Here is a 27,538-nt window from a genome sequence, read left to right on the forward strand (position 1 = left end):
TAAGCATAAATAAATAGCTATCACCGTACAAAAGTGCCAAATGATAGCCCAAGAATTCATACATCAATATATAAATAACTGAACATGAAAATCACTTTAACACAAAGGCATAAATAGTTAAGAGATAGAAGTACCATTTATAACTAGTCCTACTCATGAGCTTCAAGCGATAATGATTTATCTTTCCTTGATCAAACATCCCTTAAGAGTACAAAAGTGCAACATCAGTAGCAGATATAAAATGCAAATATCAATAAATCCTATTCCATTCATTCATCAAAACCTCCTCAGAGGGTACAAAAGTGCATGTTCTGGGGATAAGTTTTTGACAAATTTCAGGACCCTTCTCTAAATGCATGAGAAGGGTTTAAATACTACTAACTAATTCTAAAAATAACTTATTACAAAAATGTAGGATGCGGTTTAAATGACCGTCCTCATTTCAGGAAAATAAAACAAAATTAAAACTAAAATTGAATCTAAAATTAAAACTACTTCTGTATCTGCTCCTTGTAGTCACATGCATGCAGCATCTGTTTGAGAAGAGTAGGCTGGCTGACTTCCGATTTTAGCTGAGCTGAGAAAACAGAATCGACAAGAGCTGGCACCATCTTTTCGGCCGAATTGATGATACACTTGATGGTCATCCACTGGCTATGTGGCTTTACCAAGTATGCCCAATAATAATCCCAGTTCAGCTTGGTTAACCCTTGGATTGCTTCTGCCTTTTCTTGAGCCCTCTGTTTCGAATTTGTCTCTAGTTGCTGTACATTAGGTAAATAGCCTGGAGTGGTTTCTGCGATCAAATTTGCCCTGTGCAAATTTTCATTTACATAATCAATAATATTGTTTGCTACCGTGGCTGCTCCTTCCGCTGCTTGCTCCGCCTCCCTGATTTGTTCGTCCCATTTGTTGAAGAGAATTTATTTGTGATTTTCATTGATCCTTGGTGCACCTGCTCATTTCCCCTCGTCTGTTTCTCGTCAAGCCAAATATTCAGTAACCCGTTTATCAATTAAATCATTATAACTTTGTAAATCTACAACTTGATTAGTGGTTTTATCACTTAACTCACAATAATAGTTCCACTCTAGTATTTTTTGGCCCAATGCTTCTTGTTGCTGTAGTAATTGTTCATTCAAGGAAATGGATTCTGTGATAAATTCTGTGAGTTTAGGATTGTCCTTGTGCATTTCCTGTAAATCCTGTAACTGCTTTCCTTTCTCATCCAAACTTTTCTGGTAGCCTATCTGCATTTGTTGGAAGTCCTGTTGTAATCTTTCAAGCTGTTTCTATGCTTCATTGTTGGCGTTGGCTTGTTGCAATTTGTTATATACATTTTTGTGCCATACAGCATGGAGCATGAAATGTCCATAATCTAAGGGATCCAAAGTCCCTAAACATGTTGTTCCTACCCCCAGAGGAACAAGGCAAATCAACCACAGCAATTCACAGAAGTTCTCCACCTGAAAACACTCAAAAACAAGCCAATTCTGGATCATGTCAACTGCTCCACTGAGCATCTGCGCTGAATGTCAACTTCTCCACTATCTACCTACGTTGAATGTCAACTCCAACAAGGGCTACCTGCGCTGAGCGTAATTGGACAAGTGGCAGGCTCATTCCTCAATGTGTCAATGCCCAGGAAGCTTCCAAAATGACACTTGCATCAAGGAATTCGACTGGTGATGAGTAAGAGGTTCCAAATCTCCAAGTGGAAGCAAGAACCTCCAAGTGGACTCAAGAACTGAGAGAGAAAGAGGACACTAGTCAGATCTCAAGCTGACTCATCCTCTCTCCAAAATATCTATATATAGATATCTCCTCCATGAGATCTAAAGGCTGGAATTTTGTTATTGCAAAGAATTGTTGTTGGTTTGTGACTGGGAACATTGGGTGCTTAATTCTTTGAAGGGAGCTGAAGAAGGAATTCCATTTTGCTGGGAAGGAGATGCTGGATTGGAGCCCTATGGGTTGTATCTCTTCCTGAACCTTGTTATCAATCAATAAATATATCTTGATTCTTTCCTATATGCTGGTGTATTTTGTATGATTGCATTAGCATATTTGATTTACTTCTAATCATGAATCATTTATGAATATGTATATTTGCCTTTGTGTTGTGTTCTTCTCTTGTCGCAAGTAGTTGTTCTCTTGTCACAGGTAGATGTTCTCTTGTGATCTCGTGGGAATCAAGTAGTTGTTCTCTTGAGCAAGCGGGGAGGCAAGTAGCTGTGGACACCCGAAGAGAAGAGGATCTAGATCGAGGGACAACCGGAAGACAACGGTAAGTCTACCGATCTCCCCTCTTTCCCATTTCATAAAGGAAGAAATCATAATAGCTGTATTCGTTTGTTGCTAAGGCACTGTCACACCTTAGGTGGATAGGATCGTCCTGCATAGGCATTTTTCCCCACAACAAATTGGCGACTCCGCTGGGGAAGAACTTGTTTATTCATTTCATTTGTGTTTCAGTCATTTGTTTACTTCATAGACTTGACAGCAACTATCGAACTGCATCTTTCCCGGATGGAAAGTAGAAGGTTGCTGCTTTGATCCAATTGCTGGACTTGTCTATGATCTAAACTAGATCCACAAATGATTTGATGATCCTTGTGATAGTCTTTAGTGCCCTCTCAAAGAATCCCTTTGTTTATACCTTTCTTGTGTTTCTGATTTGGCCTGAAATAGTTGATTTTTGAGCATTTTGTGACCCAGAACCCAGGGGAAACAAGAGTTTCTCCTTCAGCGCAGGCACTGTGAAGGCAGTCTGCATTTCAACGCAGGTCCCGTGAAGGCTACCTGCGCTGAATGTCAACTCCACAGTGTTAGACTTGCGCTGAACCAGTTTATCCTTGTGCAACTAGGGTTCTTTGCTGTCTATTGCCCTGTTTTGATCTCTGTTTTTTGTAGCCTTTAACCAGCATAGGTACGAGTCTTATAACTTCTTTTCTTTGCTTGGATTCCGCCTCCTTTTGTACAAAAAGACTGTGAATATCTTTTATGTGTTTGTGGCGTCATTTACAGTTTTCCTTTGCATGAGTAAAGTAGTCATCCTGTAGCCTTTGATTCAGATCTGATTGATAGTGATCTTAGAAGAGAGTTCATTGGCTGTTTTTAGATTGATTATAGATTTACTTTTGCTTATTGGTTTGAATTTGTCTCTTTCAAAGTGTCAAAACAAGTCTTTATTTCGAAAATCGTAAAGTGATTGTAGTATCTTCTACCCTTGTTGATTTCGAAGAAAGTGAACTTGTTTGTATTGATCTTTTTAAAAGCAAATTCAAAGTTGTGCAAAGATTTCTTTGTAGGCATTTATACTAAGAAAGTGGAAAACAAACACCTGCATTGTGCATTTTGCATTTGATAGTTTGCATGTTGAATTTAGGGAAAGTGCATTAGAGTGTGCTGATTGCTCTTTGAGAAAAGATAGTGTTATTCTTTTCCCTTAGTAGTTAGGATTTTCAAAGTTGAAAAGATAATAAAGCTTGCTTATCATCTTAGACTGCATTTAGGAATTTGTATCATACATCTCGTGGTGAACCTTGAAAGGAAAACTTTAAAAAGATCAACCTAAAATAAATTGAATGAACCTAACAATGCTTTGTAACATAACGCACAACATAGAGGTCTAGGCTAGAGACGTGTTCCGGCGTCGTTAAGCCTAGTGACTGTCGATCTCGTGGAAGGTGGGTGATTCCTCCTGAGGGGCGATAACGCTAGTACGGATTGTGCTCCCACGTACCGTCGCGTATATATTGGGAGACCCCTATAGGCATATATATTTTATCCTTAGGAAGCCGTGTCGGCCGCCCTACTGATCGCAATGCAGTGAACACAGCATTCACGAAGATTGACTGCCCGTACCTTAAAAAGTATTCTGCGGTTTTGCGAAAAGTTTGGCACACCCTCTGCCTATAACTCCAAAGCAGTTTCTTTTGGCCTTTTTCAGACTCTATAACAGAAAAATTCCATCCGAGCATTTGTCACTTCGGGCTCGTTAAAACATTGAAGGAGACTAGAGTCATCTTTAGCTTTTTCTCGACTCTTTAAAACTGAAAAAGCAAGTTGTGTCTAAAGCGTCGTTAACAATTTATTTTAAACGGAACAATCACCCTTTAATCCTCCATTGATCTTTAGGTTGAAAAGATTGAGCACACCAACCAAGGAATTCCTCTTGGTGGAAATCCTAGTCCCTTCTCCTCTTGGGGAGATGTTGGTGCGCCCCACATGGCCACATTGTCGCTTCCAGGACTGACAATTGGCCTACCAGTTTGGCTCTTTTCAAACAGTGTCGTTCAGAACACCACCATTCCTAAACAGTCGAGTCAACAGTTAGATCAGACAAGAGTTGCCTCTCAGCCTTCAACTTCATCTTCCTCCCCTCCTTCCTCTTCACTTGACGGAACTGGTCGAATTAAAAACCAGGTTCCTAAGGAGAAGAAGGAGAAGAAGAAGAAAGAAAAGAAGAAGAAGGAGCCTAAGGAGACTGGGGGCAAACAAGTGTCATCTAACAAAAATCCACACACCGCACTCGTAAGGCCTAAATTGCCATGCGTCATATGCAAGGGAGACCACTTCCATAGAGATTGTCCCTGTATCCCGCGGACACTAAGAGACTGGTCGCCCAGTTTGCACAATTCGGTAGCATCAACCTCTGATAGCCATGTTGATTGCTCACCGTCAACTAGTGGGAGTGAAGCCCCGGGACAGAGCGGGAAAGCTAAATTTCCCTGCAGACTGTGTGAAGGCGATCACGCCATCCACCGTTGTCCCTTCTTAGACGAGGCAAAAAGAGTTCTGGAAGATCGCTCGATTTTACGAGCGCATCTCCCTCTTGGATATCAAAGACTCCTGCCAAGTCCCTCACTAGTTGAAAACCCGGCTAACCCGCCCAGGTGGTCAGCCGAAGCGCCTGTCATTGAAGATGAACCGTCTGGATCTATGCCTGACGAAAGTCAAAAAGTTGATACGGCAATTGACCCAGTTTTGCCTTCAGAGGCTCCATCTTTGAATGACACCATCACAGAGGAGAATAAAGACGACACCGTCCAGATTCTCTTCATCAGCACTGACTCTGATGATCAAGGGGGCAATGCCACCATTCCTTTATCGCAGGAAGGAAGTTCATCGGAGCAATATCCGACCGTCTATTCAGTCCCACCACCAAGCAACCTGGTTGTGTCCTTTGATTGGAACCAACTAGGCAGACCCCGGTTGCCAGCCAGTATACCATTCAGAATTATTTGTCAAATATACAAAATGGTAATGGCTGGCACTATCATTGATGAGGGGGCATCTGTGAGTATCCTTTCTCTATTGCTTGGAAAGCGCTTGGTTCGCCAGCGCTTTTACCTGAGATGAGAAATCTATCAGGTTTTGATAAAGGAACCAGTCGACCTTTAGGGATCCTCCCCAATGTGCCTATAACATTGAAAGGGAAGACCGTTCAAATGAACGTGATGGTCGTTCAAGGACCCTTGGATTATAACCTACTCCTTGGAAGAGACTATATATATTGCATGGGAGCTGTAGTCTCCTCACTCTTTAGAGTAATGTGTTTTCCGCATGAAGGAAGAATGGTCAAGCTCGTAGACCAACTTTTGTTTCCCGGATCACACATCACAAATAGTCATGTACCATCCCTAAATGGTCTATTCATGCAAGAAGTGTCTCAACCCACGGTCCGTCCTCCTGATGAGCGCGAGTAATCCGGGAGGATATGACTGGAACCCAGGGGGCATGCATCCTGGCCTGCTTCGGCAGGAAAACTTTGGGTATAGGGTAGGTTTCCGTGGGAGAATATGACTAGTCCATACCCCGTCCTTTATTTGGAAGAGGGCTTGTTCTGGAATAAGATTCTTTTGTCAAAGTTATGTGAGAGGACGGGGGTCGTCACTCACCTCTGTCTATTTCGGTAGACATTGCTGAGGAAGTGTTTTGTTTGAAAGATTAACGAGACAATCTTTGGGTAACCTGAAAGAGGTAGGCCTCTCCCGGTGAAACGAAAGTTTCGATGGCAGAAAAGTAGAGGTAACCTTGAAACTCTGTTTTATACCTGGGGGCATGCAAACCTTTTGGAGTGCAAGCAAGGGGCGACTATTTATTTTTTAAATTTTTAGGTCCTCCCTTTAAACCTGTAGGTCTAACCCTTTAAACTCGTAGGATTAGCCGTTTCTGAACTTGCATAAAGAAAGGATGGGGAGCAAAGCTTAGTGAGATGAAGCTCCATAAAAAATAGAATCTTGATGAGACACTCTTATCAAATGACTGGGTAATCGAGCAGTTTTAGCATAAAGTTCATGCTCGTTAAAAAATAAACGCAAGATCCGAGCAGTTTTAACGCGGTCTTCATGCTCGTTGAAAAATAAATATAAGCAGTGAGCAGAGTTTCCTCCAGTGTTTAAGCTCATTTTTAACTAAAAAATGAACCTATCCCGGTAAATAACCACTATGATCGTAAATTTATCAGTCGTTAAAGCCTTGGTCGTGTTTGCACCTGCCACCTTCACTTTTGATTTGGCTGATCGTTCACCTCCATATGATTGTTTACCCATTTTGAGGAACAGCTGCGAAGAGTGATTTCACCTAGCCATCCTTGTGACACTGCCGTGATTGGAAAATTCCAACCTGTACCTGGAATCAGCTGCTAACCCTGTTCATCACTCGTTCCTAAAAAAGATGAGTCTTCTTTAAGCTCTTTTCAATTGACTCGTAAAATATGAAAAGATTGCCGAGTTTTGGCCTTCCAGCTCGTTAAAGGACAGGAAGAGCTATCCCTCCTCTAGATTTTAATCTTTTTGGACCTGAGGGATTATTGCACAAAAAGATCGAGCGCTTGTTTTGTTCGACTCGTTAAAGATATCGAAAACTCATCCCTTCTGTATTGTTTAATACTTTTTCGGACTTAAGGGATTAGATGACGAAAAAGGAATTTTGGAGTTAACTTTATGTACCTTTTCAGACTCTCTAAAAATGAAAAGGACCGAGTTATCCTTGTCGTTAGACTCGTTAAAATTATTAAATAGCGACAAACTTGTCTTTAGACGAGAACGAGTTTCACTATCGCTAAGCTCGTTAAAACATAGCGATGGGCTTGCCCGAAGCGCAAGTTATAGAACAAGCATATGTTATCCTCCTCAAGCTTGACAAAAATAAAGAGGTACTAGTCAGCAATGACTGGGGAAAAATTGGGAAAAATCAAGAAAACTTTGATGGTAGCAGGTCGCTCTTGAACATGACACTTTTCCTCCGTACCACATTCGGGTTGGGTTGTCTCATTCACCGGTCACATCACCATGGTCTCGCCATACCATCCATATTTGGGGTAATGCTACCGATCCATCGCATCAGTGTCGCCATATGTTCAAGAGAAGTCATTCAGAAAGAGTCAACCGGGTCCCATCCACTGCCATACATTATCCTTCATCCATTCATGACCGCCACCCTGAATCATATGTCACAGATCATTTTCACCTCCATTAAAGTCATTCGCTCCATTCCGTGTCACTGATGTGGGATTCATCAAGGCCCTCCTATGACGGATCGCTTCTTGTCGACATCAGCTCATTATCCAAGAAGTTGATCTAGGAACAACCCTGTTATCTCAAAATTAGGCCTTGGAAGGCTACAAACCAGGATGACTTCAAGTAACTATTTCAAACCAATCTTTTAGCTAAGGCTTAGCCTCCTCAGCCTGAGAGGGCTCTCTCAAAGGGTTAATGATTTAGATTAAAGATATGAATAGATGGCTAACTCTATGGTTTGTAATTGTATATGTTTATAGGTTGAAAGATGAAGGCTGGCTACCATTGGGCTATGGAGTCAAAGTATGTTTCAGTACCACAACAAGATCAGCTTAACATGAAGTCAGGGCATTCAGCATTTGAATATTCAGAACACAACACACATATGGAACCACAGCTCATAAGTGCACACAGGAAGTTAGAGCACAATCAGTGAATTCTGAGTGATTGTACACCTATGCAACTGTAAACAAAACTAAGGAAAGGACAACACACATTCTGAATATAAGAAATCCTTCATGAATCCTGAGTAGTGAAGCCAAAGCATTCTACCTAGCATGGAAGTCAAGGCATTATAGAGTTCAAGTGTAGAAATGACAATACAAAATAGTGAAACATAGTAAGTTTATCTATGAAAGAAGTCAGAGCATCAGTGATGAATTCTGAGTATCATAAGTAAACACCACTGCAATGTAAGTATTGGAAGATGCCATCATAACAAGAACATACAAGAACTCTTCATGAATCTTGAGTTGTCTAAGTAGAAATCTGCATTAGGTTTAAAATATACACAGTTTGCACATAGAGCAGCAGCTGAGCCAAAAAGTCTCCCACCCCTTGCTAATTCGACCTCTTGCTCTATATAAAGCATTTACAATTAGGATTCCATCATCCCTCCTCAAGATAATTTGAATTTGCCATCAGTGACACCTATTCTAACCATAAAACAAACCATTAAATGTATTTGACACCTAACTAGTAGTCCTAGAGACCTAATACAACTAGGAGTGTAACTCCTTATTATGAATAAAACAACCTTATCTAGACATTTGAAGAATTATTTGACACCTAAAACTCCATGAAGTCGAATTTGATGAAGCCTCCCACGTGGTCTCCCAATTGTTGATGACAAACCCTAGAAATTAGGGAACATGTTTCCTTGTTTTTAGGTTTAGGATCCCTGAAAATGGCACGTGGGACAAAGCCTTTATCTCTTAATTCATGACACATTTTACGAAACTGAAGGAGGTTTTTGTAGTCCACGTTGTCTAGAACAAAAACCGCTCCTGGTGTTTTAAAACATTCCTCCAGCTGTTCAGAATCTGTCCTTGAAAAACACGTGTCAAACAGGTAACTATTCCTTGCTCTGTTCTGGCTGAAAAATAGGTCTTGGGACAGAGGTCATAACTTCTCATACAAAATGTATTTGGAAAAACGGAAGGAGGTTTTTGTGAAAAAATCCATTCTGAACAAAAATCTATTTTGGTTTTTTGAAACCCTACTCCAGATGCCCAGAATAAGTCTTTGAAAAACAATTGTCAAACAGGAGATGAAAAACTGCACCTACAGCAGTTTCGTAGCGCAACTTTGGTCACCCTTTTCTCCCAGCTCATAATCAATTTGAAGAAAGTGGAAGACGTTTTTTCACTTTAGTATATTAGGAATGAAAACCTCTTTCACTTTTCAGAGATAAGTTTTCAACTGCTCATAAACGCTTCTAGACTTTGACTGGTAAAAACAAGAAGACAGTTTGACTGATAAGTTGACTGATGAAGTTTGGAGTTCAAAAATGTCTCTCCTTTTTTGCTTTTGTTCTCCACAAGGATCTTCTTTGATTACACAAAAATGTATTGAAGTGCCATGTTCTTCATGTGCTGTAGACCTTGTTCATGCATCCCTGTGAAAATAAAACATCTTCAACGCTACCTGAAGTATGATGAACAATAGTAGCTGTGATCACTTTTATAACAAATGGCTTATGGTTCATATATGTTTTTCCTTTGCCCGTTTTTCCCTTGATGGATGCTTGCATTGTGCAAATGATCATTCTTCAGAAACTCCCTTTCAAAAAAGGTTTCCCTTTTGTCCCTCAAAATTGGTTAACTACATCAAAATAGGCAGCTACAGCAAAATAGGCAGCTACAGCAGATTCGTAGCGCAAGTTTAACCACACATTTATCCCACATCAGAATGGAATTGAAGAAACTGAAAGAGGTTTTTGTAATTCAACATGTTAGAAAGAAAAACCTCTTTCAGTTTGCAAAATTTAGTTCTCAGCTGCTCTGGAAAGCTTCTGGAAGTTACCTAGTAAAACAATTTTTTCTGCTGAAACAGGCTGCTACAGGGGTTTCGCAGCGCGCTCCGAAAACACTGATTCCGTAGCGCAAAACAGGATTTTTACACTGTCTGCGCTACGGAAACGTGGATTCATAGCTAGTTTCAAAATTTCTTCGAAATTATGTGAGATATGTCTTCTAAACACATGGTGAGGCTTCTAGGACATGGAATGAGGCTATCAAACTTTATTTGAAGATGGACATGAGACTCTAACCCTATGACTTAGACTTTAAAACATAAACATGACTTGACCATGACTGATACAAGAATTGAGAAACCATGTAAGTTGTCCAAACTTTTTAAGGAACTTTTACAGTGATAACAGTGGCTCCAATACGGATAGTGTGCCCTTGTGGTATGCTAAGAACTTGTAGCTCCAGTGCCGCTATCCATCCTTTAGAAGAAAACTTTGAACTTCTGCCCAATTTGCTCCTCAAGCCTTTAATTATTTCTGAATGAAGAATTCCAACTGCACCTACTGAAACAGATGCTCAGTCAACCTACCCTGAGCTTATTTTCACATTCATACCTACCCTATCAGCTGCATTCTCCAATTGTAGCTCAAGGAACATGAAACTTCCAATGAAGCCAATCATCAATCTGATCTAAAACTTGGATCTCCTTACTGTGCTTGAAGCATAAATAAACCAGATACTGAAATAACCAAGGAAGCATGAGGTGTAACTGTTCTTCAAGATGAACATATAATTGGAAGCCTGAACAGTAAATCTTTTCCATGTAGTCAGCTATAGGGTCAAAAAACACATGGTTAGTTTGATGATTCTCATAGCATTCTATATCTTCAAACAACTGATCCTCAGCCACACCAAATTTATTTGATATGCTATCCAACTGCCTTTCTAAATGATGCCCACAAACAATGTAATTTTCTTCATTATAAAGATCATTCTTTGATGCAAGCTGTTGCAAGGAATCACAAAAATGAACAACCTTTTCCTCCGCCTGAGGGTCATAGGAAATTTCCTCCAGTATTTCTTCTTGCTGTGTGTAATCATTTTCATCTTCATTATGATTCGAAGACTGAGAAGTCCGCTGCATCTCTACATCAATCTCAGAGGATGTAATATGATTTTCATAAGTAAACCCCTGCTGATCTTCATGTTGCATTTCATGAGATGTTATACTTTCTTCTTGGTGCTGAAATGCATTGTTATAAAGAGCCTCTAAAATTTCTTCATCCATAAATTCATCATCATCATAACAATCCTCCAAGTACTGAATAAGACTTAAAGAATGTCTACAACAATATTTGAGCAACAATAAGGAAGGATGGCATTCTTTATACATGTCATAGAACACATCATGGAAATCAGCAAGAGAATATAATGAACCATTTTCCAAACTTTTATACCAAGACCATGCTTTTCCTTCTAAAGTGGTCATAAACATCTTCATGAGACAATCCTCAGGAAAGTGAACCTTAAGACTGCGTACATGCATATGAAACCTAACCAAATGAAGAGCAGCATTGTCTTTCTTTTCATCTTTGAATATCGGAAGATCCTCTTGGTGAGCTCCAGTATTGTAGCAATAATGCTACAACTCCTGGGGCTTCCTGTCTCTCATTTTATCAACCTGGTAGTTCGTACAAACTTGGAAGCGACAGTGCTATATGCACAAGTACTAGCTCTTGTCATAGATGTCACTTGGTCAGCTGGCACAAGTCCGCTAGGGCTCAAGCCAACTTCTATATGCTCTCAGAAGAAGCTTGCTAATTGATGGATGGAAGCTATTCTCAAAGGAAAACTACTCTACTTGACAAAATGGACTGAAAGCAAATCAAAGCATGTAAACCTAGGAAACCCTAATTTAACTAGTCTAACCTCTATAATGCAAAGAATGTGAATGAAACCTCTACCAATGCTGCTGTTACCTCTAATAAGTGGAAATGCACGGATCTAAGCTACTTGCATCATAAAAGACATGTTTTTGTATTTTTCCCTTAAGTGAATGGAATGATTTTGATTTTGTGCTAACTAGGGTTTGGTTGTGCAGATGGGATGGAGAAGGAAGGAAAGCGTGGGACAGGTTGGGGAGGCTAGGAGAGGTCCCTAGGGATCCTTAGCATCCAGCCACAGGGGTTCCTCGCATTCAGATGCTCAGCAACCGAGTGAGTGGCCTCCTACAGGATGTCTGCAGGGGATCCTACAGGATACTCTGGTTTCTACAGGATGTCTACAAACTGCTACAGGATGACCTACCGTGAGTGTTTGAAGTGATGGAGGAGTGATGGAATGGTAGGGGGAGATGTGTAAGGTAGGAATAAGGCTGGTGATGGCTGTAGAAGTGGAGGAATGGGGATAGGGAGTGAATTTAGGGAATAGGTTGGAAGTTAGAGGGCTAGGTCAACGAAAGGGCTAGAGAATGGAAGTACGTGAGGAGTGAAAGACTTTGGGAGATGACAGAGCGGAGCAGGGGTCAAAGATGTGTTTGCATGCGTGATCAAGATGGAGGACGAAGTGATGGAACGAGAGAAAGTAGTGTAGATGAAACAAATGCTTGTGACTGTTACCAAACTGAAAATGCATTAACCTAAACTACATGTTCTTGTAAATTCAATGAACAGCAATCCAAAACGCGAAGGAGAATGTGCATGAAGCTGTGGTAAAGGAGTGTGGTGCAGGTGTGAATCATGTGGAAGCATCTAACATAACGTGACTGTGTTTGCATCAATCATGAAATAAAGAAATGCGTATTTTTGGTGGTTAGTCCTGGACTGCACCCCAATCCCAAATGGGATGGCAGTGAGCCTTAACAACCTTTTTGCTGGAGCTCCAATGGATTATATCTATCCTCTGCTAATCTAACTAAACAACCGAAAGCAATTCAACCATAAACTAGTCCTATCTATGCTCATGAAAAAGACTAATTCAACAACCTGTAATTCAAATTGCATGTGAAAATGAAAACTCAGAGTGCTGAAACGAAATGAAAACAACACTACAGCAGAGGGGATCTATGGCTCTTAGGTTGGGCCCTAACCTGAGAGCTATAGTCTCCTTAAGAAAACTCAGAGCTAGATCAAAATCTGCCTTCTTTATTCATAATCTGATGTTATGCCAAAACTGGCTTACAACAAGAACTAACACCGAGCTGTGCTCCAAAATTACAATAGTAATGCGAAAGTTTCAACAACCTATCAAAGGCTACGGCCTCTATACTTATGCAAAACGGTGATCCAACAAGTGTCCTTGATTTTAGGAGCTCGGCTGTCCAACTAGAGTTTAACTGCTAATCCTGTAGGACATTCATAAGTGTTGTTCCTGTAGAACAGTTGTAACTGCTGTTCCTGTAGAACAGCTGGCTGCTTCTAAGCTCGGAGGGGAGATGGATTGGAGCTCGGAGTTCTTGGTGGGAATCATGAGGAATGTCCCCAAGACCGTGGACATCCTCTCCTAAAAACCAGCAGTGCCACCTCGTTGTCTCCTTGTCTCCTTTTTTCATTGTCTTTTGCTCCCTTTTAATGCCAAAACCTGGAATCATAATGCATTAGTCACGTAGATAGAGTGCCTACTCTTCTTCCTACAAACAACATGAACAAACTAAGAAATGCATGCATAAGCAATAAAAAATGAATGGCTTGAGCAAGTATAATAGGCCAAAATGAGCCCAAATTGTACCAAAATTGGGGCTCATCACCTCTAACCAATCAACCTTTGGCATAGGATTTGGAAAACCAGGGATATGAGACCGATTCATAGGACCATACCTGGCATTCATTCTTGCAGTGGAATTCATCTTGAAACTTCATCAAGCTACTGATCTTCTAGAAGTGGAGTCACCTTCCAGTTTGTTATTCGATGTGTGGAGTCGCCAAGGTAGTTTTGCAGCCTCAAAAACCTTCTGAGCTCCTGCTACCTTCAGAAGTTCAGCTTCATGATTTCGGGAATGAATAATCTTCAGGCTCCTGGCAGACGCACCAAAATGTTATCTCAAAATCAGGCCCTGGAAGGCTGCAAACCACGATGACTTCAAGTAACTATTTCAAACCAATCTTTTAGCTAAGGCTTAGCCTCCTCAGCCTAAGAGGGCTCTCTCAAAGGGTTAATGATTTAGATTAAAGATATGAATAGATGGCTAACTCTATGGTTTGTATTTGTATATGTTTATAGGTTGAAAGATGAAGGTTGGCTACCATTGGGCTATGGAGTCAAAGTATGTTTCAGTACCACAACAAGATCAGCTTAACATGAAGTCAGGGCATTCAAAATTTGAATATTCAGAACACAACACACATATGGAACCACAGCTCATAAGTGCACACAGGAAGTCAGAGCACAATCAGTGAATTCTGAGTGATTGTACACCTATGCGACTGTAAACAAAACTAAGGAAAGGACAACACACATTCTGAATATAAGAAATCCTTCATGAATCCTGAGTAGTGAAGCCAAAGCATTCTACCTAGCATGGAAGTCAAGGCATTATAGAGTTCAAGTGTAGAAATGACAATACAAAATAGTGAAACATAGTAAGTTTATCTATGAAAGAAGTCAGAGCATCAGTGATGAATTCTGAGTATCATAAGTAAACACCACTGCAATGTAAGTATTGGAAGATGCCATCATAACAAGAACATACAAGAACTCTTCATGAATCTTGAGTTGTCTAAGTAGAAATCTGCATTAGGTTTAAAATATACACAGTCTGCACATAGAGCAGCAGCTGAGCCAAAAAGTCTCCCACCCCTTGCTAATTCGACCTCTTTCTCTATATAAAGCATTTACAATTAGGATTCCATCATCCCTCCTCAAGATAATTCGAATTTGCCATCAGTGACACCTATCCTAACCATAAAACAAACCATTAAATGTATTTGACACCTAACTAGTAGTCCTAGAGACCTAATACAACTAGGAGTGTAACTCCTTATTATGACTAAAACAACCTTATTTAGACATTTGAAGCATTTTTTGATACCTAACACTCCATGAAGTCGAATTTGATGAAGCCTCCCACGTGGTCACCCAATTGTTGATGACAAACCCTAGAAATTAGGGAACATGTTTCCTTGTTTTTAGGTTTAGGATCCCTGAAAATGGCACGTGGGACAGAGCCTTTATCTCTTAATCCATGACACATTTTACGAAACTGAAGAAGGTTTTTGTAGTCCATCTTGTCTATAACAAAAACCGCTCCTTTTTTTTAAAAACATTCCTCCAGCTGTTCAGAATCTGTCCTTGAAAAACACGTGTCAAACAGGTAACTATTCCTTGCTCTGTTCTGGCTGAAAAATAGGTCTTGGGACAGAGGTCATATATTCTCGTAAAAAATGTATTTGGAAAACCTGAAGGAGGTTTTTGTGAAAAAATCCATGCTGAACAAAAACCTCTTTTTGTTTTTTGAAAAACTACTCCAGATGCCCAGAATAAGTCTTTGAAAAACAATTGTCAAACAGGAGATGAAAAACTGCACCTACAGCAGTTTCGTAGCGCAAATTTGGTCACCCTTTTCTCCCAGATCATAATCAATTTGAAGAAATTGGAAGAGGTTTTTGCACTTTAGTGTATTAGGAATGAAAACCTCTTTCACTTTTCAGAGATAAGTTTTCAACTACTCAGAAACTCTTCTAGACTTTGACTGGTAAAAACAAGAAGACAGTTTGACTGATAAGTTGACTGATGAAGTTTGGAGTTCAAAAATGTCTCTCCTTTTTTTCTTTTGGTCTCCACAAGGATCTTCTTTGATTACACAAAAATGTATTGAAGTGCCATGTTCTTCATGTGCTGTAGACCTTGTTCATGCATCCCTGTGAAAATAAAACCTCTTCAACGCTGCCTGAAGTATGATGAACAATAGTAGCTGTGATCACTTTTATAACAAATGGCTTATGGTTCATATATGCTTTTCCTTTGCCCATTTTTCCCTTGATGGATGCTTGCATTGTGAAAATTATCATTCTTCAGAAACTCCCTTTCAAAAAAGGTTTCCCTTTTGTCCCTCAAAATTGGTTAACTACATCAAAATAGGCAGCTACAGCAAAATAGGCAGCTACAACAAAATAGGCAGCTACAACAGTTTCATAGTGCAAGTTTAACCACACATTTCTCCCACCTCAAAATGGAATTGAAGAAATTGAAAGAGGTTTTTGTAATTCAACATGTTAGGAAGGAAAGCCTCTTTCAGTTTGCAAAATTGAGTTCTCAGTTGCTCTGGAAAGCTTCTAGAAGTTACCTAGTAAAACAGTTTTTTCTGCTGAAACAGGCTGCTACAGGGGTTTCGCAGCGCGCTGCGAAAACACTGATTTCGTAGTGCAAAACAGGATTTTTACACTGTCTGCGCTACGGAAACGTGGATTCGTAGCTAGTTTCAAAATTTCTCCGAAATTATGTTAGATATGCCTTCTAAACACATGGTGAGGCTTCTAGGACATGGAATGAGGCTATCAAACTTTATTTGAAGATGGACATGAGACTCTAACCCTATGACTTAGACTTTAAAACATAAACATGACTTGACCATGAATTGACCATGACTGATACAAGAATTGAGAAACCATGTAAGTTTTCCAAACTTTTTAAGGAAGTTTTACAGTGATAACAAACCCCTTCAGTACTTTGAAGCTTGCATGCCTCAATGGCAAGCTTCTCACTTCCGGCGACAGGTATACATCAATGGCCTTCGACCAGAAGATTTTGCGTGCTGTTCGACGCCAAGTCCTTTATTCACATCACGTGAATTGTACTGCAGTACCTTGACGGTCATTATCATTATCGGTGATTCCTCTCGCGCTTGTTAACGGTTTACATCATTGACCAGTAATCAAGCGATGTCTTTCCATGTTCGACTTCAGCGCAATTATCACATGGATCGACTTGTACTTAGAGTGAAGATCGAACGAGTTTGAAGGCCCCAGATATAGTTTCATCCATCCGGGCTGCGATATATATTCAGGAAAAATAAAGACATTTGACATGTACATCATTGCAGCAGATGATCATCCTACTCAAAGGATGATAATTTTGCCAAAATTATCAGTCTACCATCAGACGATCGTCTGTTCTATGTATGAAAATGAATTTATAAAGCTGAGCATGGGAATGCCCGCCTCAGCTAGATCATGAAAGCAGTATGAATCATAATGTATTGTATTGTATTTTATTACAGGTCTCCTCCCAGCAGATGGATGAACTTCGGACCCTCCTGGATAAAGAATTTCACCCGATAAACGGCCTCATACTTTAGGGGGCAACTGTTATAGACATTTTTGTGCCTTACAGCATGGAGCATGAAATGTCCATAATCTAAGGGATCCAAAGTCCCTAAACATGTTGTTCCTACCCCTAGAGGAACAAGGCAAACCAACCACAGCAATTCACAGAAGTTCTCCACCTGAAAACACTCAAAAACAAGGCAATTCTGGATCATGTCAACTACTCCACTGAGCATCTGTGCTGAATGTCAACTGCTCCACTGTCTACCTACGTTGAATGTCAACTCCAACAAAGGCTACCTGCGCTGAGCGTAATTGGACAAGTGGCAGGCTCATTCCTCAATGTGTCAATGCCCAGGAAGCTTCCAAAATGACACTTGCATCAAGGAATTCGACTGGTGATGAGTAAGAGGTTCCAAATCTCCAAGTGGAAGCAAGAACCTCCAAGTGGACTCAAGAACTGAGAGAGAAAGAGGACACTAGTCAGATCTCAAGCTGACTCATCCTCTCTCCAAAACATCTATATATAGATCTCTCCTCCATGAGATCTAAAGGCTGGAATTTTGTTATTGCAAAGAATTGTTGTTGGTTTGTGACTGGGAACATTGGGTGCTTAATGCTTTGAAGGGAGTTGAAGAAGGAATTCCATTCTACTGGGAAGGAGATGCTGGATTGGAGCCCTATGGGTTGTATCTCTTCCTAAACCTTGTTATCAATCAATAAAGCTATCTTGATTCTTTCCTATATGTTGGTGTATTTTGTATGATTGCATTAGCGTATTTGATTTACTTCTAATCCTGAATCATTTATGAATATGTATATTTGCCTTTGTGTTGTGTTCTTCTCTTGTCGCAAGTAGCTGTTCTCTTGTCACAGGTAGCTATTCTCTTATGATCTCGTGGGAATCAAGTAGATGTTCTCTTGAGCAAGCGGGGAGGCAAGTAGCTGTGGACACCCGAAGAGAAGAGGATCTAGATCGAGGGACAACCGGAAGACAACGGTAAGTCTACTGATCTCCCCTCTTTCCCATTTCATAAAGGAAGAAATCATAATAGCTGTATTCGTTTGTTGCTAAGGCGCTGTCACACCTTAGGTGGATAGGATCGTCCTGCATAGGCATTTTTCCCCACAACACAATTGTTGTTGCAAAACTTGTATCTGGTCTTCCTTTTCTTTTAGTAGTTGTTGTACCTCAGATGCTTTATCAATAGTTGCAGAGGCATACACTCCTGCGATCTGAGATAGTTTGGTGAGATTCTCAGTGGGATTGGTAGTGGGATCTTGCCATAGGACGTCTAATTGTTCTGCGTCATGAGAGAGCACGTTTTCCAATTTCCTTTTCTTCATTTGTCTTCTCACTACTTCTTTGTGTTGTGGGCTATAAAATACATCAAGAGGAGGAATTTCTTCTATTTTGAGCATAAGCTCTAAGGATGGGGGAATAGGAATATGCTCCATGTCTGAGACATTGCTAACTGTTCTTGTGACTACTTCTTTTGTTGCCTGTGCATTGCTCACAAGTGTATTTATGGTTTTTCCTTCAAGATTGATCAAGTCATTGAAGGTTTCCCATTCTTTATCTAGTTCAGTTGTGACTAATGATGACTGAACAACGAGAGGGGGAGGATCTCTTTGTGGGGAGGTAAAAACCTGTTGCTATAGAAGTTCCATTGACTGGACAGTATCCTTTACTGACCCTTCGCTCTTATCCTGTTCACTTATGGATCTCTTAGAATATTCAGATGTTTCTTTTCCAGACTTGGATTTAGATCCATTTAAGCCTAAAATTCCACTAATACTAACACTTGGAGTTGGTTCCCTTACGGGTTCTAGGCATAGTTTCTCCAAAGGAATACTAGCTAACCTTATTTCCCTGTATATTTTGAACTGTTGAAATTCTTCTGGAGAGAATTGCGTTTGGGCTGCATGTAGAATTTCTTCAAGTGTGCTTTTCTGTTGGAATATGTCATCGAACAGATCATCTTCTCCAGAAAACACCTTTATCTTGATTGCAATAGTGAAATTCTTAGCAACATCATGAGGGTCGAACGGTCTTCCTGAAAATCTGAATAACTGTAAACACATTATATTTTTTACTTCTATGAACACGTGGCCTACATCAAATAGCGAAAAGTCCCCACAGGCTATAGGAAACTGCGGCCAGATAGCCTTCTTTTTGTCTTTCAAATCTTTAGTCAAACGTCCTTCTCCACAAGTTTGATAAGCAATTTCTCAAGCCATGAGTTTATCAAGGACATACAAAGATAGGACGTGAGGGGAAGTAGAACTTCCGAATACCCTAACATAAGTAAATAGTTCCTCCCCAAACCATCTCGCGACAGGGAGTATGTCCACCTCTGCTTCAGGAGAGCATCTTGGAGCATCTTTATCATACAACATTATGTACAAGGGCAACATGATTCCATGAAAAATCTGGTAGAAGTGTGGAGTGAACTTAGAGTCCCACAATTCTTTATGATAGACATGGATGGGTAAGGGGTCTTGAGTTGTCCACTTCCAACCTATAATAGGAAACTTAGAAACATAACATATCTCATCCATTACATACGTAGATAGGTAAAAACGGGGATAAATTCTCTGAGAAACAATTCTTTTGGACCGGTAATTTACAATGGCCGTGTTAGATGATCCAAAAATACAAATTTTATCATAGGTTATAAAATTAGAATAAAATAATTATTAATTTAAGATATTAAATTAATAATCATTATTCTAGAATGTTTTATTATTTAATGGAGACTTTTAGAATTAGCATATTGTTGTAACTAGATATGACTCTCCAAATGTGTCGTATCTTAGGCTCTATTTTAGGAGATTAGTTATCTAGTTGGTTTGAATAGCATTTATTGTAAATGGACACTTGTTATTTAATAAGTGATCCATAATTAGAGGTAGTTAGGACATGGAGCTTATAAATAGCTCTTTGCAAGAGTGTTTGGTTGTTCGGGTGTAAACTCTTGCAAAATCAATTATGTAATTGTTTTTTTCTAATTAATAAAATTACGTGTCTGAGGACACTTCTACCATTATTGTGGTATCAGAGCTCCAGTAATGCTGCAGTTGATTTGAGGAAGAGATTCCAGCAGTTGATTGGAGAAGGAGATTCCAGCTCTATCAGATCGTGGAAAAACTCAACTCCGTTGAAGTGATCAACAAAATATTGGTATGAAATTTGCAACATTTTTTTTTTATTGATTTTAGATCTGCCAATTCTAGAATCGTTTAAAAAAAAAAAAGCTGCATAGAAGCCTGAAGCTGCATATTAGCCTAGAACTACATGTGGGCAAGTAATATATATATATATAATGAATTATATTTCATCATTTTTCTGAGCGCCGAGCTGGATTACTTGCTACTGTGTGCATTGGCCCTGATAAAGTCTCCATGCGAATTGATAATGTGGAGTTGAAGCATTAAATCAAAGCCAATATTGATATTTGTTGTGTTTAAAATGCATTTTGGCGTTGGAGCTACGAATTGGAATTATTGAGGAGTCAACAGAATTGCACAGCTATTCATTAAAATCCGTATTGAGCCTGCGTTTGGAAGGGCCTCTTTTGTGGGCGATCAATTGTGGTATCAAAATGACCGATTGATTGCAGAGCCTGGATGGGAAGTTCATGAGGAAATTCACCCTGCCCGCTGACTCTAACCTTGAGGACATATCTGCCGGCTGTCAGGATGGAGTGCTGACCGTGACCGTTCCCAAGCGTCCCCCGCCGGAACCAAAGAAACCGAAGACAATTGAAGTTAAAATTGCATAATCCCTTCGCTGTGTATGCAGAGCTCGAAATCTTTGGTGAAATTTGTTGAATTTCGTTGGTCGTGCCCTAGCTTGATTTTTGCATATTTTTTCTTTCAGGATTGATTTGAATACATATCATATATACTGCCACCAATAAATGTAGGATGTAAAGGATTTATGTAGTCCATCTCCATTTCAATAAGGTGCCCAAGCATTGTCTCTGCTGTAGCCAAGCCTTCACGTAAAAAGTTTCCTACAACTTCATCCACACGCCTCGAGAGTACCGGAAATCTTTCCAGCTCAGGTACCTTACATTTATGGGCAATCTTAATTAACTCATCATGAATAAAGCGTGCACACTGAATGCTCAGATCTAATAGCTGAGAAATCTGTCTTCGCACCAGAACTTCAAAGGGAACTTCAGGTACAAACAAAGCATTTCTCGGGCCAGTGGCATTTTGAATTGCCATTCGAATATCATCATCAGTTAAATCCTCACACGGGTCAACCTCCTCTAAGCTCTTGACAAAAATCAACTGAAATATATAATGGATGTGTGCTCCTCCTGACAACTCTGCTGTAGACATTTCCTCATTTTTGCAACAATGGACACGTAGCTATGCATCATCCATTGCAGCCTCAGCCAGTCCCATGCCTACCGTTAAAAAAAATGCCCAGAAGCCAGGGGCAAGCACATTTTGTAAATTTGAGGAGTATTTTGTGGAGATATAAGTGTTTTATTTTGTATTTGGAGTAATAAGGAGTTTTATTTGTAAATTGGGGAGATAAGGTGTTTGTAATTTTTTTTTTGGAGCAATAAGGAGTTTTTTTTGTAATTTTTTTTTTGGAGCAATAAGGAGTTTTTTTTGTAATTTTTTGAAGGAGATAAATGTAACTCAAAGTAATTTTACTTTGGGGGGGGGGGGTAAATTTTTTTTTACCATATTGTGCAAAAGCACCATTGTAAAAAGTCAAATTTTGAAAGTTTCCTTGTAAAAATTTGAGAAATTGACTAGAGCCAAGTGCAAAGCTCAGTCAATTGTCTCCTGTTTTGATGACTATTCGAGGGTCAAGTCCAAGCCCCGATAGATCGTGTTTTTTGCATGGTGTGTTGTGCTGACTATCTTGTTCTTTCTGTTCTGCTTCTTGGTGCGTCTCTTCAACGCTAAAAATGTCTAAGTTGATTAATTTATTTTCTGATTCCGACAAACTTGAAGGCACCAAATCTTATAAAACGTGGCATCGTCTTATTGAAAGCACACTCATTTACAATGAATTATGGTAGGGAATATGTGATGGAGATGTTAAGCCGAATAAACCCACAGATGCAGATGCACTGGCAAAATGGGAAATCAAGAATGCTAAAGCCTTAGCTCTTATTAAATCGCCTGTGAATGATGAAATGTATGTCCATATAGAAAATGCCACAGATGCATGGACTGCCTTGAAAACTTTTAAAGACCTCTTTGATACTCAACCAGAATAAAAAAAGGTCGATCTACAATTAAAGTTGTTGCAACAAAAATTAACTGAAGATGGTGATATTCTTGAATATCTCTCCAGACTTAAGAATATCAGGCAAGAAATTATTAATGTTGGTTTTCCCGCAATTGATGATAGCTTTATGGTCACAATTGTAATTGGTGGGCTTCCTTCTTCCTATACGCATTTTTTAGAGACTTTACAAGTAACTGGGAAATTAGAAAAATTAAATTTTGATGAACTTTGTGAAATGTTAAGTCAACATGATAAAACTTTTGGGAAGAAGAAGAAAGTTGGTGAAGATGTTTTTCTCACAGAAGCCAGCACAAGTAAGTCATCAACAGATAGTTCTCGAGGAAGAGACAGATGGAATCAGAATCAAGCAACACATAATCGAGGTTGAAGCCAAAGCAGAGGCAACAATTTTAACAGAGGAGGAAGAAATAATTTTCAAGGTAGAGGAAACAACCAAGGAAGAGGCAATTTTCAAGGACAAGGATATAATAGTCAAGGTAGAGGACAATCTCAAAATAGAGGTCAAAGCAGAGGCAGAGGACAATCTTCAGGACGAGGAAGAGACTTAAGTCAAATTGTGTGTCGAAGATGTAACAAAGTTGGCCATTATGCTGAATATTTTCGAACTTCACTTAATAAAATTCCCAAGTTTCAGCAGCATTCAGCATAATTTGCAAATGATCAAGATGAAGATAACTCAGAATATGTTTTTACTTCCTCACTAGCATCACAAATTTCATCTCATCTTAGAAGTGACTATGAAGATGCCTGGATCTTGGATTACGGGGCAACTCAACACATGACTTGTCGACGTGATTTTTTCTGGAATTTTCAAGGATGCCAACTTAATTCAATTTTTCTTGCTGATGATACAAAACATACTCCTTAAGGAAAAGGAGTAGTAAAACTTTTTCTCCCTGACATTGGAGAAAAAATGATTTCCAATGTATGGTATGTACCCAGTTTCAAGAAAAATTTGCTCTCTTTAGTCACGATTCGACAAGCAGGACATCAAGTGATTATGGAAGATGGTTTAGTGAAGATTAATTCAGTGAAACAGAACTTGAAAACAATTATGATAGGTTATGAAGATGGAAAACTGTTACGGATGAAAGGGACAGTTATTCCAAGGCATTCTGATTTTGCAGGGGCAGTGACTATAGGTATTTCACCTATAAGACTATGGCATGTAAGATATGGACATTTGAATTTTGAGAGTCTTTCTCAATTGCAGAAACAAGGAATGGTTAAAGGACTTCCCACATTCAAAAGGGAAAATGCAAAATGTGAAGCTTGCATTTATGGCAAACAAAATCGAGAAAGTTTTCCAACAAGTTCATGGCGTGTAAAAAGGCGGCTACAACTAGTTCACAATGATGTTTGTGGTCCACTACAAACTTCATTTGGTGGTTGAAAATATTTCTTACTATTCATTGATTATTTCAGCAGAATGACTTGGGTTTACTTCTTGAAGAACAAGTCAGAAGCATTTGATAAGTTTAAAAATTTTCGCCAACTTGTTGAAAATGAAGTCAAAGAAAAGATAGGTACTCTCAGGATGGATAATGGGGGAGAATTCACTTCAAATGAATTCAAAACTTATTGTAGTGAAAATGGCATAAGACGAAATCTCACTAATGTTTACACTCCACAGCAAAATGGAGTAGTCGAAAGAATGAATCGCACTTTGTTAGGAATGGCGAGATCCATGTTAACCTTCAAGAGGTTAAGTCCAACATATTGGGCGGAAGCAATTCATACAGCTGTCTACTTAAGAAACAGATCTCCAACTTCTTCTTTAGATGGAATCACCCCTTATGAAGCTTGGTTTGGTTTCAAACCTCGAGTTAAACATCTTAGAGTTTTTGGGTCAGTGTGTTATGCCTTAGTTCCGAAAGAAAAATGAACTAAGCTTGACTCAAGAAGTTTAAAATGCACAATGATTGGCTATTCTGATGAGAAGAAAGGGTATTGTCTTTTGACCAATGGAAAATTCATTGTGAGCAGGGATGTCATTTTTGATGAAACAAAGAGTAAGAGTGCTGAAGAAATTGAAAATCTTCTTCACAAATTAGAAACTAAGGGAAGTAAAAGAAATGGAAAAATGCAAAGTCAACCAACTTCACCAAATTGGTATGAACTTGATTTTCCTTCCTCTGACGATGAGTCATCCAGTCCATCTACATCAACAACATCATCTGGGTCTTCTAGCAGTTCATCTGCATCTCCAAGCAGCAGTAGTTCTTCTGACAGTGATTCTCCACATTCTTCACCTGAACGACGAACATCAGTTTATATTAATCCTCTTTACAATGATGGGGACTTTACAGAAGAACAAACAAGTGAGCACCAACTTCCAAAATGGGCAGTTCAAATTTTGAAAGATGTCAAGCCTGATGAACAGAATAAAATTGGCACCAAAAGGGCACATAGAAGTGAAGGCAATTTTTCCTTGATCGCAAATGATTTTACTGAACCTTCCACATACAAAGAGGCAGTAAAACATAAAGAATGGCAACAGGCTATGGTTGAAGAATATCAAGCAGTAATTGATAAAAACACTTGGAAACTTGTTGATTGTCCAGCAATTGTTAAACCCATAAGGTGCAAATGGGTTTACAGAATTAAGTATAATCAGAAAGGTGAACTTGAAAAGTATAAAGAATGAATTTCCGCAAAGGGATTTGCACAACAGGAAGGCATTGATTATGAAGAAACTTTTGCTCCAACAGCTAAATGGAACACCATCCGATTAACACTTGCATTGGTTGCTCAAAAAGGATGGAAAGTTCATCAAATGGATGTAAAAAGTGCTTTTCTCAACGGGGATTTACAGGAGGAAGTGTATATGACCAAACCACCAAGTTTTGAAGTTGAAGGACAAGAACATAAAGTCTGCAAATTGATCAAGGCTTTATATGGATTAAAACAAGCTCCTTGAGCTTGGTATGCAAAGATGGACGAATACCTTAAGAAAGTTGGTTTTCAACGAAGTGAATCTGATGATATTTTGTATGTGCAACAACAGGGAAAATATCTGGTAATTCTTGTTATGTATGTAGATGATTTGATCATTACTGGCAACCATGATGATCATATTGCACGGGTAAAAGGGGAGTTACATGCAGGTTTTAAGATGACAGATTTGGGATTACTTCACTACTATCTTGGAGTTGAAGTCTTTCAACGTCCACATCATATTTTCATTTCTTAGAGTAAGTATGCCGCAGACGTTCTTCAATGATTTGGCATGCAAGATTGCAAGCCCGTTCTTACGCCCATGGAGCAAAACTTGAAACTTTCAAAATTTGAAGGGGGGGAAAGGTGGACAGTACAACTTACAGACAGTTTATTGGCAGCTTGATTTATTCGACAAATACTCATCTTGATCTATCTTATGCAGTCAGTATTATTTCATGTTTTATGCAGGAACCACGAGACAACCACTGGAATGCAGCCAAAAGAGTTCTTAGATATATCCAAGGAACAAAAGATTTTGGTCTTCTTTACACAAAGACTAAAAATTTTGTACTTGGTGGATATTCTGATGCCGACTTTGCTGGGAGTACTGATGATCGAGCATCAACATCAGGTTATTTAATGAATATGGGGTCGGCAGCAGTATCTTGGAGTTGTAAAAAACAAGCTACAGTGGCCACTTCTTCAGCAGAAGCAGAGTACATTTCAGCATGGGAAGCAGCATGTGAAATTGTTTGGTTGCGCCGAATTTTGCAGGACTTGGGCATTTCTCAGGGAGAAGCTACATCATTGTTCATTGACATCCAGTCAGCCATCAAACTTGCCAAGAACCCAGTTTTTCATTCAAAGACAAAGCACGTGGACACCAAGTATCATCATATCAGGTCTCTCATTGCCAAAGATGTCCTCAAACCAGTTTATTGTCCTTCCGAAGATCAGATCTCCGACATTTTCACGAAACCGCTTGGCAGAATAAAATTTACTAAGTTCAGGGATGAACTTGGTATCTGTTGTAATGTATCTTTGGATCATAGGGGGGAATGTTAGATGATCCAAAAATACAAATTTTATCATAGGTTATAAAATTAGAATAAAATAATTATTAATTTAAGATATTAAATTAATAATTGTTATTCTAGAATGTTTTATTATTTAATGGAGACTTTTAGAATTAGCATATTGTTGTAACAAGATATGGCTCTCTAAATGTGTCGTATCTTAGGCTCTATTTTAGGAGATTAGTTAGCTAGTTGGTTTGAATAGCATTTATTGTAAATGGACACTTGTTATTTAATAAGTGATCCATAATTAGAGGTAGTTAGGACATGGAGCTTATAAATAGCTCATTGCAAGAGTGTTTGGTTGTTCGGGTGTAAACTCTTGCAAAATCAATTATGTAATTGTTTTTTTCTGATTAATAAAATTACGTGTCTGAGGACACTTCTGCCATTAGGCCGTGACTAGGTTATCAGACAATATTTTAGCCCAATCTAAAATAGTGGCATTCATGGCGGCATCCAATAACGGTAGCCATTCAGATGAAAATTTGTTAATATCTAGCATTCGCAAACAGTCTACATTGCATGGCAGCAGCAAAGCAATACGGGGAGGTGAGAGGACCAATACTATACATACCATGTTTATCTTTCTTCAGTGGTTCGTCCCTCCTCGACCAGTCTCTGGTGGTTTCTGCCAGGTCTTGGTTTTCTTTTGCAAATTTCTCCATAAACTGCTTGTTATAAGTTGCATGTGGCTCTGGTAAATGATACATGAGCTTTAATCCTGTGCAGTGAATGGGCCAATAAGTCCTTGACCCTGAGTCTTAAACTGTCTATTTCTGATATCAACGTTGTCCAGTATCCACTTAACCATGCCCGTGTATGGGAGAATTTTGGGCCTTGCTACTATTCGGTGTAAGAATGAACAAGCTAGCTCTATGATGGATGCCTCAGAAGAACTATGTGAGCCCGCAGTTGCAGTAAATTCCATTACTCTAGGATTCTCCTCTTCAAGTAGATTATACATGGCTTCCCACATAGCTATACCAACGTCTCTATTACAGGTTGTGTCTGTATACAAGGGTGCCATTTCTTTCTCTTCAGAGCTCGAAGTTTTGCTTTTCTTTCCCATTTTATCCTGCGTATTTCTTTGTATCGTTTTCTGTTCTCCGTTCCTGCAATTCACAAGTGAAGTGAAAATAATGGTAAGGCAGGGTGATGGGAAAGTTTTAAATGTTGAAGACGTATCAAATATACCACC

The sequence above is a fragment of the Pinus tabuliformis genome, chromosome J, assembly GCF_031772625.1.
Source record: "Pinus tabuliformis cultivar Carrire ecotype Pingquan chromosome J, CPIR1, whole genome shotgun sequence".
Classification (NCBI taxonomy): domain Eukaryota; kingdom Viridiplantae; phylum Streptophyta; class Pinopsida; order Pinales; family Pinaceae; genus Pinus; species Pinus tabuliformis.